The 9539-nt window shown below is 49.4% G+C and overlaps 1 non-coding gene across 1 annotated transcript; it reads right to left on the bottom strand.

The window, feature by feature from the left end:
- Positions 1-5754: 5754 nt before the first annotated feature.
- On the bottom strand, positions 5755-5836 carry TRNAS-UGA. Its single transcript has one exon. It is a non-coding gene; the product is annotated as a tRNA-Ser (tRNA).
- Between the last annotated feature and the right edge of the window lie 3703 nt (positions 5837-9539).

Genomic DNA, 9539 nt, shown 5'->3' with positions numbered 1-9539 from the left:
CCCCTAGTTGCTAGTCGTTGGTCGGCTTGAAACTGGGGAGCCTCGACAAAACTACATAGACCTAGTTGCGAGTCGATGGTCAGGTTGCAACTAGGGACCCTCGCTCACACCCCTAGTTGCGAGTCAATGGTTGACATGCAACTGGGGACCCTCGATAAACACACACACCCCTAGTTGTGATTTGATGGTCGACATTCAACTAGGGACCCTCGACAAACACACACTCCCCGAGTTGCAAGTCAATGGTCGGCATGCAACTATGGACCCTTGACAAACACACACACACACACCCTTAGTTGAGAGTCAATGGTTGACATGCAACTAGGTCTTGACAAACACACTCTCCTAGTTGTGAGTCGATGATTGACATGCAATTAGGGACCTTCGACAAACACACACACACACACTTAGTTGTTATTCGATGTTCGGCTTGCAACTGGGGACACTCGACACACACACACACACACACACACACACACCTTTAGTTGTGAGTCAGTGGTCAGCTTGCAACTAGGGGCACCGACAAACACACACTCCCCTAGTTGCAAGTCGATGGTTGACATGCAACTGGGGACCCTCGATAAACACACACACACACACACATCCCTCGATAAACAAAAAAGTATGAAAAGACATGGACATGCCTGGTTCATGGACCGATAAATAAGACAATACACGAAAGCAAACATGGCACATGTTGGGCATAGCATGAATCTTAGCAGGGTCATCCAACGGTGGGAAACTAGAATGTGCAATTGCTAAATCTCATCTAGATGAGAATTAGCAAATCACAAAAAGAAATATCACAACTCGCAACAACACAATGATACAACACACACGACCAGAGGAAACACAAACATGAAATGCGGCTCGTTAGGGGGACAATCAACTGAGGTAGAAAAGAAAGTCGAGCCTAGTTGTGAGCCAAAGGGTGGACTTGTAAACTGGGGCAAAAATGACCAAAGAGCTCACTTGCATGTCAATGGTAGATTTGCAACTAGCAAAAAAAATGGTCAGCCTAGTTACGAGTCGATGATGGATTTGCAACATGGATAAAAAGGAGTCGAGCTGAGTTGTGAGACGATGATCAACTTTACTTGGATTAAAACCATCAGTTGAGAGTTAAGGGTGTACTTGCAGCTGGGACAAAAAAGATCACCGGCACAGTTGCATGTTAGTGATGGACATGCAACTGGGACAAAAAAAAGGATCGAACCCAATTGTGAGTCGTTGGTTGACTTGCAACTTTGGCAAAAAACAATGATCAAGAGCCTAGTTATGAGTTGACCCAATTGCGAGTCGTTGGTTGACTTGCAACAGGATAATAAGAAAGGGATAGGCCTAGTTGTGAGTCACAGGTTGACTTGCAAACAGGTACAAAAAAGTTAGCCCCTAGTTGCGAGTGGATGGTGGACTTGCAGCTGAGGCAAAAAAAGTCAGACCTAGTTACAAGTTGAGGGTGGATTTGCAACTAATGCAAAAAAGGAGAGTTGGGCCCAGTTGTGATACAAATGAAATATTGAGCCCAGTTGCGAGTCAAGGGTTGACTTGCAATTGGGTCAAAAATGCCGGGCCCAGTTGCAAGTCAAGGCTAGACTTGCAACTCAGACCAAAAAAGTTCAAGAGCCGAGTTGCATGCCAATGCTGGACTTGCAACTAGAAAAAAAATTGTCACGCATAGTTGTGGGTCATTGGTTGACTTGCAATTGCAACAAAGAAAGATCAAGTGTCCAGTTGTGAGTCGACGGTTGACTTGCAACTGCAAGAAAAAAAAGTTGGACCCCTAGTTGCTAGTTGATGGTGGACTTGCAACTGAGTCTAAAAAGTCAGACATGGTTGCATGGTGAGTGGACTCGCAACTAATGCAAAAAAAGAGTCAACCCTAGTTGTGATACAAACGAAACATCAGGCACAGTTGCGAGTCGAGTGTGGACTTGCAACTGCAAACAAAAAAAGTTCGGACCCAACTGCAAGTTAATAGTGGACATGCAACTGAGTCGAAAAAAGGTTGGTCCAATTGCAAGCTAAGGGTGAAATTGCAACTAAGACAAAAAAAGTGTCGCACGGAAAAGGATGTCGGCTATAATGAAAGACAAAGGGAAAATGGAGAGAGAAGGAATGAAAAGAGGCAAGGAAACCGCAAAATGGAGGCGATCCTAGAGGCAACCAATATAGCACCCTATTTGTTCTGCTTATATAAAACATGCCAATAACAAACGACAAAAAACACATGAAAATTGCCAGAAAAAACAAAAATAGAGGTCGAACAAAAATGGCCTAACAAAAACCGTTCGACAACTAGACATCGCAACGACATGTGATGTGCACGACAAAAAAGAAGCGGGGACAAATTTGCGCAAAAGATTACAACAAATAAATTGAACGGGCCATAACTTAGATAAGACATTGTTAAAATCTGAATGAAATTGTCTCGCAAAAAAAATCTTCATGAAATTTAGCAAATCTGATTTCAAAACTGTTCAAATATTTTTAAAATGTTCATGAATTTTAGAAAAGATTTTTTCTGGAAGTGTTCACAAAAAATAGTAAATTTTAGTAAGTATCCACCCACTTCAAAAAGTGCCTCACATGCAAGATCATGAATTATAAAAAAAATCTAAAGTGGAAGAATAAAAGCGAGACAACAAGAAGTGAGATGCGAAATGTATGGGCGATAGAAACCAATAGCCTCGTTGAATTGTTACAACGCAGTTAAAAAAGACAAAAGCAACAATGAAAAACAGGCTGGCCCGTGCAACGCGCGACCGGACCAAAAAAAAAACAAGCAACGATCGAGTGACAGCTATGTGCGCGAGCGACGCGGGACACGCCGGTGGGATGCAAATCAACCCTGAACGATAATTACAGCAGAATAGATCTAACGGTTAAAAACTTAGATGTGACATACTTAAAAAACATCTAGATGCGTCTTAGCAATTCCGTTACTATTATTAGATGTCTGAAGATGCTGCTGATCCTGTTCGGGTTAATTCCTTTGCATGTTTTATAGTTTGGTTTTGGGATGGGTTTTTGCTGAACCAGGAGTAGCTCACCACAAACCTACTTCAAGTCTTCCAAGAAAAATGAAAACCGCGTCAAAGAAAAAAGAAAATCCACCAGCTCAGACACTAGCTGGGCCGGGCGCATACCAAGTTCGGTAACTGACGAACAGCAAACACAGAAATGCAATCCTCTGAAGACGCCGAAAGCAGAGAAATAACAACAAAATCGATCGCAAAAGTTTGAACTATATCGCCGACTTCTCTATTTTATTTTTGAAAATCTTTCCCCTCCACTCTCCCAAAGTGGAGAGAATCAATCAATCAATCAAAAAATGAATGAAGGAGATGAAGAATAAGGGCCTCCGTCGGAGTTGCGTTTTGAACTGAATGCGTGACAGGCTCGGCCGGACTGCGCGTTCCCGCCGCGTTGCGTTGGGTCATGGTCTCATGGATGGACTCCGGGGAGAACTCGGAGGCGTGAGGGACCGCCGCGTTGCGTCGACGCCATGATAGAGCTCCGCATTTCGAATCCGACTCGGGACGAACTCGCAGGCGTGCGTGGCCGCCACGCAGTCACGCGGCGATATTATGCCCCCCGCCCCGGCTGATTCGATCGCAGTCTTCCTCCACCTCCTCCTCCCTCCACATCGTACGCACGCGGACGCGCTCTGGTTGTAGATCCCGCCGGCCAACTCCAGACGGTGACCATGGCGCTCGCATCCGGGTTCTGCCCGCCGCCGTCCTACACCCCGGGTGCGTCCCAGCGCGGCCCCTTCTTCCTGGGCTTCGGCTTCGGCGGCGAGTGCTGCAACCCGCCGTTTGATGGCTACTACGACTACGAGGAGTACACCCCATCGGGCCCTTCGCCGCTCGCGAGCTACAAGGACTACACTCCGTCGAGCCCCCTGCAGTCACCGGAGCTGGACTAGACTCCCGCGAGCCCCGACTACACGCCGGCGAGCCCGGACTACACTCCGGCGAGCCCAGACTACACTCCGACGAGCCCCGACTACACACCGTCGAGCCCTTCGCCGTCGCTCGAGTACACATCGTCGAGCCCTGTTCGGCTCGCTTTCATGATGCCGTCTCCTCCGCGCGGCGCGTCCCCAGACTACACGCCCCTGACGCCGTCAGAGCACGCTGCTTCATCACCTTACTATACTCCGTTGAGTCCTTTCGGTCCCGGGCGCGCTTCCTCGCCGGATTACACGCCCAGCACGCCGCCTCCGTCGCCTCTGGTGGTGTCTGACGCCGAGTCGTGCGCGTCGACGTATTACACACCGTCAACTCCTTCCAGGCGCGCCGAGTCGCCGGACTACACGCCCAGTACGCCGCCTCCATCGCCCCTGGCGTCAGAAGCAGACTCGACCACGTCTACAGCGCGCTGCCGCCACCATCCGTACCAGAGGAGCGGCGCCGGCCGGATCAGGCGCGGCGGACGTCAGCGAGCCTGGGGATATTGATATCTCGTAAATTGTAATAGGAGCAAAACAGATTGGATTCTCTCTGTGTAAATCTCGAATTGCTATGCATTTGTTTGTTCCTTGGGCAAATCTTGTAGTATTACTCACGAATCGATGAATATTATCTGAACTGAGCTTTTGTTGATCATGCGAGATTGTTCTCAGTTATTGCTTCTCATTTTTTTTATTTTGGCTGGATCTCTCTGTTTCTCATCATCGATGCGAATTGCAATTGCCTATTTGATTTGATGAAAATCACCTAGACACCCAGCAATTGTCATGTTCTGTGATTGTGATGTACTGATGTCTGAGAGAAGTATTTTTATGGTTGCTCTCTGAAATTGAAGGTTGTCGCCTGAACATTTTTCTGAAAACAGAGCATGTCGCCGGGAAGCAGTCTGCCGCTCAAATAGTTATTTTTTCTACTTATTACATGGCTCCGATAGCTCTTGGATTTATGCAATAATGGATTGGACATGTCAAAATTGTGCTTGTTTGAAATGTGTGCCCGTTCTGTATAGCATGACATGTCCGATCTCGAAATAGGTCTCCCGCTGAGCTGAAGTACACACCCATGGAGGCCAAGCGCCAGTTGAGACACTCAACAACCCGATGCCCAATTAGCAAACTACGAAGATTGTGGGCATTCATATCACAAGGATGTTTGAGTTTTTCCACATATGATGTGCGATTTTAGGTGATTGGAATTTACAAATATTCCGTGCTGAAATTCAGCAGGACTGGAAAATAATACACTGTACTATTGTTTCAGCCTACGTATCAACCTTTTTCGCCGTGTGCTAGACTACTAGAAGTCGTCAGTAAGGAGGGTGATGTTGGTTGGGAATTCTAGTGTTACTTACTCAGGGCCCGAAAGCCACAGTTATATAGTATGGTTCACCTGTCACCTGTGTTGACATTGATCGTGAGATGAACACCGACTTGCTCGCCATTGGCAGGGCTTCGATCTTCATTTCCAGGAACAAAAGAATAGCGCTAGTGAGTAGCGACTTTGGTGAGTGACAAGATTTGTACTACGAATCAGTTTTGACTTGTAACAAAAGGAAATTTGTTTGCTCCATCCATGATTGGTTTTATCAGGTGCTGGGATTTTGTTTTAGAATGATGTATATCACTGTGCATTAGTGAGCGTGCGTACCGTTGCCGTGCATGCACTCTCATATCTGTCTCTCCTATGCAGTTATTATTGGGTCTGACAACAAAAGGGGGAAAGGGAAAGGAATAGGAAAAAAAAGGAAAAAAAGGAAAAAGAAAAACTAGGAATGATACGTCGACAGCAGGGATCGAACCTGCGCGGGCGAAGCCCAACAGATTTCAAGTCTGTCTCCTTAACCACTCGGACATATCGACCATGCATGTGCTGATTTCACTCCTTTCGCATATAAAAGCAGGAGAGTGGATGGTACTGATCAGCAAACAGACCGTACAGTTCAATTTTGAACTCATCAGGGAAGGAGTACGTCTCGTTCACCTCTAATCATCAGTTTTATTTATCTGGCGCGAGATTGATTTAGAATAACATAACACGTGCATCGGTTCACCATGGAGATATGTTTGTATTGGGCATCTCACCCTCAAGCCCGCATCCGTCCGGACCAAGCAGTCTGGATCCATTTTACCATCCAACAAGAGTCGCAAAACCCGTATACTCACGACCTTGTTTCAATAATTCTTGTAAATCTTGGTCTTGATGTCGAGAAGATAGTCGTGTGTGTCGATACACCTTGAAACATGTTTTGAAGTTCTCATCGTCGGAGACATAAATGACGGTGCTAGATTTCTGCTACCAGACAGGGAACTTTCCCCTTTCCTCTCGCGTCGCCTGTCGTGGATCTAAGACTGACAGTAGAATGGGGGGTAGGTACGAGGAGGCAAGATCCTAGCTATAGAGTAGTTGTACGCACGAGTTTTACGAGTTTAGGCCCTTCTCGGAGGAAGTAACAGCCCTACGTCTCGGTGCCCTGAGGCGGTCGACTGGATTATACGTGTGTGTGTGTTTACAAAAGTGCGAACCCTTGTCCCAGAGGAGGGAGGTGGCTTATATAGAGTGTGCCAGGACCCCAGCTCCCCTTCGTTACACAGAGTTCAATGCTCATAAAGGAAAGGCGTTACAGGTAACGTCTACTGTAAATGTCATAAATGCTCATAATGCTATGGTTTAAGTCTTAACCGTTGCAGAGTGGAGGGTTCCTCATCTTTTAGTGGTCGAGTGTCTTCAAGGTGGTTGAGTGAGCGCATCTCCACGGTCGAGTGGATGATGATTTCTCTTCGACTGCTTCTGATTCTTTGTATAGATGTCCTTGGGGAGGGTACGCTGGACAGGTCCATGACCCTACCCTAGGTACATAGCTTCATCATTAGCCCCTGAATGGATCAGGATTTGAGTGAGGAAGGGGTCGAGAACACTTCCGACCCACTCTTTGTGCTATGAATATGCCTTGTCTTGAAACAATGAGTTGAGGAGACGACGTCGACTCCTTTCTCAATCGCCTTGGTCCATTCTTGGTTGTTGTCGAGTGAACCTTCATGGTTGAATTCCGAATGATGATGTAGAGGGTGTTTGTCTTCAGTCTGACAGGTTGTTCCGCTCTCCGTGGATCTCACGGGATTCGAATTTTGGGAATCGCGCCAGATGGGAGGAAACGAGGTTATCGGGACGGATTAGGTAAGTCTCCTCGATCCCCGCGCCACCTTTTTCACCACGTACTGCACGCGCGACTGTTGCGGGATTTGTTTAGATCGCTTGGGTCCACTAGTCAGCCACTCGGTGGAAGGCCTTATAAAAGGTCTCGGGCCAGGCCTCTGCTCCGCACGCTCCCATTCTCTCTTCTCTTTCTCCCGATCCCTCCGCCACTCTCGCTTCCGCCTCGTCGCCGGACCTCCGCTCGAGCTCGATCCGCCACCATGGGGAAGGGCAAGACGGCGGCGTTGGAACGCGCGAAGAAGGCAACCGCGAAGGCGAAGGGCAAGCGGACCAGCCGGGGCGGATCCTCGTCGAGGTTCGGCCTGCCGGCGGGCTGGATCCAGGGCGACTGGATCCGCTCGGCAATCACGCAGGACGACCTCGACGACCTGGTAGAGGGGGGATTGATCCCCCACAAGTCGGCTCGGCTCTCGAGGGACGAAACTGAGCCGCAGCCAGAGAGGGTGAGTGTGTCCTCTTAGCAACCCACGTAGATCGCAGATTCTCGCTGCCTCCCCACCCTTTCTTCCGGAGTTTTTTGAACTTCTTTGGGGCTTAGCTCCACCATTTCACTCCGAACACCATAGTCTATCTGGCCGCTTTCGTGTCCATGTGCGAAAACTTCTTGGGCTGTCGACAGCACTGGGGGCTTTTCAAACACACACTTGCCGTTCCCAGTCGGTTAAAAAGGCCAAGTCGAGTGACGAGAGGACGGGTGATCCAGATGTGCGGTGGTCTAGGGATCCAGATGAGGAGAAAGAGTACTTTCCCAGCGATGATCCTTCCTGACTCGGTCCGGGGCTGGCAGTCGACTTGGTTTTACTGCAAGGATCAACCAACCCCTGGCCAGTCGACTGGACTTCCTCCTTTCTCCTTGGCTCGAGTGGAGAAGCCTGCTCCCCTGAAGGTAGTTCCAGAAGAGAAGGCGCATGTCAAGGAGCTGGTCGAACGGGTCGTCCAGCTTGTCCACGACGGAGTGACCGGGATGGATCTGCTGGAGGTCTTTCTCGGTCGACGCATCCAACCTCTTCAATCGCGCGACCATCCGATGTGGATGTACTCTGGGCTCGAAGATACCCCTCGGATCCACCCGGAGGAGGTCAGCGAGGATATTTTAGAGAACTGGTTGAGGGGAATCACTGGCAACAAAGACAACCCTCGGGGATCCAGGAGGGTGATTCCATTTGACAACTCGCGCCAGCCGGAGCAGGTATATTTCTATTTTATCAAGTATCTTTCCGATTCACCACGTGATCTCCCGTTTGTGGTCGACTGAATGTCTTTTGATTGTTATCCTTTCAGGCCCTCATTCAAATGTACTCGATGCCCAACGGAGTGCAGGACCCCGGCGCTGAAGAAGAAGGGAGCGGGGGTGAGAGCGGCGAGGAGCATTCGGAAGCCGAGGAGGACGAGGAGAGCGATGAATCGACCGATGAAGAAGAAGTTGAGTCGCTCCTTGCAGGGAGAGGAGGTCCAAGCACACTCAAGACCCGGCACGCGCTCCAGACTTGGTGGCTGCACCGATCGGGCAATCCTCGAAGCGCCCCAGGACGTCTTCCCCGACGCCGACTGAGAAGCCTCCAAAGCAATCCAAGGTCGCGCCGCTTCCAGCGCCGAAAGTGCCGAAAGCCATCTCTTCCAAACCGCCCAAAGCTTTGCCTCTGATCAAAGTGACCGTTCCTACTATCTCCGGGTAACCATCTGACTTGTCCTTTATGTGGATTCAATTAACTGGATGTAACCGATTGAATGCGGGCCTTTGCAGTGCTTCTACGTCAGGGACCTCTTCATACCAGTACCGGGACGAGGAAATGGAGGATGCGGTGACCTCTAACCCAGGTATGAACTCTTGCGATTTCGATTCTTGATCCTTTTAGGGTTGAGTGGTTCACTTGGGGTCGAATGTTCTGTCTTGCAGCTCCACCCAACATCATTGACCCTCCGGACGACGACGAAGATGTGGCTCCTAAGCCTAGGAAGAGCAAGAAGGTAACAGCTAGCAGGGTGGCTCGGCAGGAACCAACTGCAACGCCTCCCGTCTGTCAGGCTGAAGATGCGGGCAGGGCCGCTGTGACGTTCGCTGCACCCTTGACGAGTGGTCACCCCACGCGGTCGACCGCGCCTGTGGTTCCTTCAACTATCCAACTCCACACCGCAGAGCCTCAAGCAGCTGCACCTGGGTCGTGTGCACATTTTTTTACCAGCTACCCCGTCCCAGACAACCAGTCGGAAGCGGCTGTGGAAGCCATCCGACAGGCTGATATGATGATGGAGCGGGTGAAGATAGTGCACGAGAGTAGTCAGGCTGCCTACGATGCTAGTGCCGCTCTTCGGGCCAACGTCGAGGTGAGTAGACTTTCTGACTATTTT

This window comes from Triticum dicoccoides, chromosome 4A (genome assembly GCF_002162155.2).
Source record: "Triticum dicoccoides isolate Atlit2015 ecotype Zavitan chromosome 4A, WEW_v2.0, whole genome shotgun sequence".
NCBI lineage: Eukaryota > Viridiplantae > Streptophyta > Magnoliopsida > Poales > Poaceae > Triticum > Triticum dicoccoides.
The sequence above is the reverse complement of the archived record's forward strand: the minus strand, read 5'-3'. Positions and strand labels throughout refer to the sequence as shown.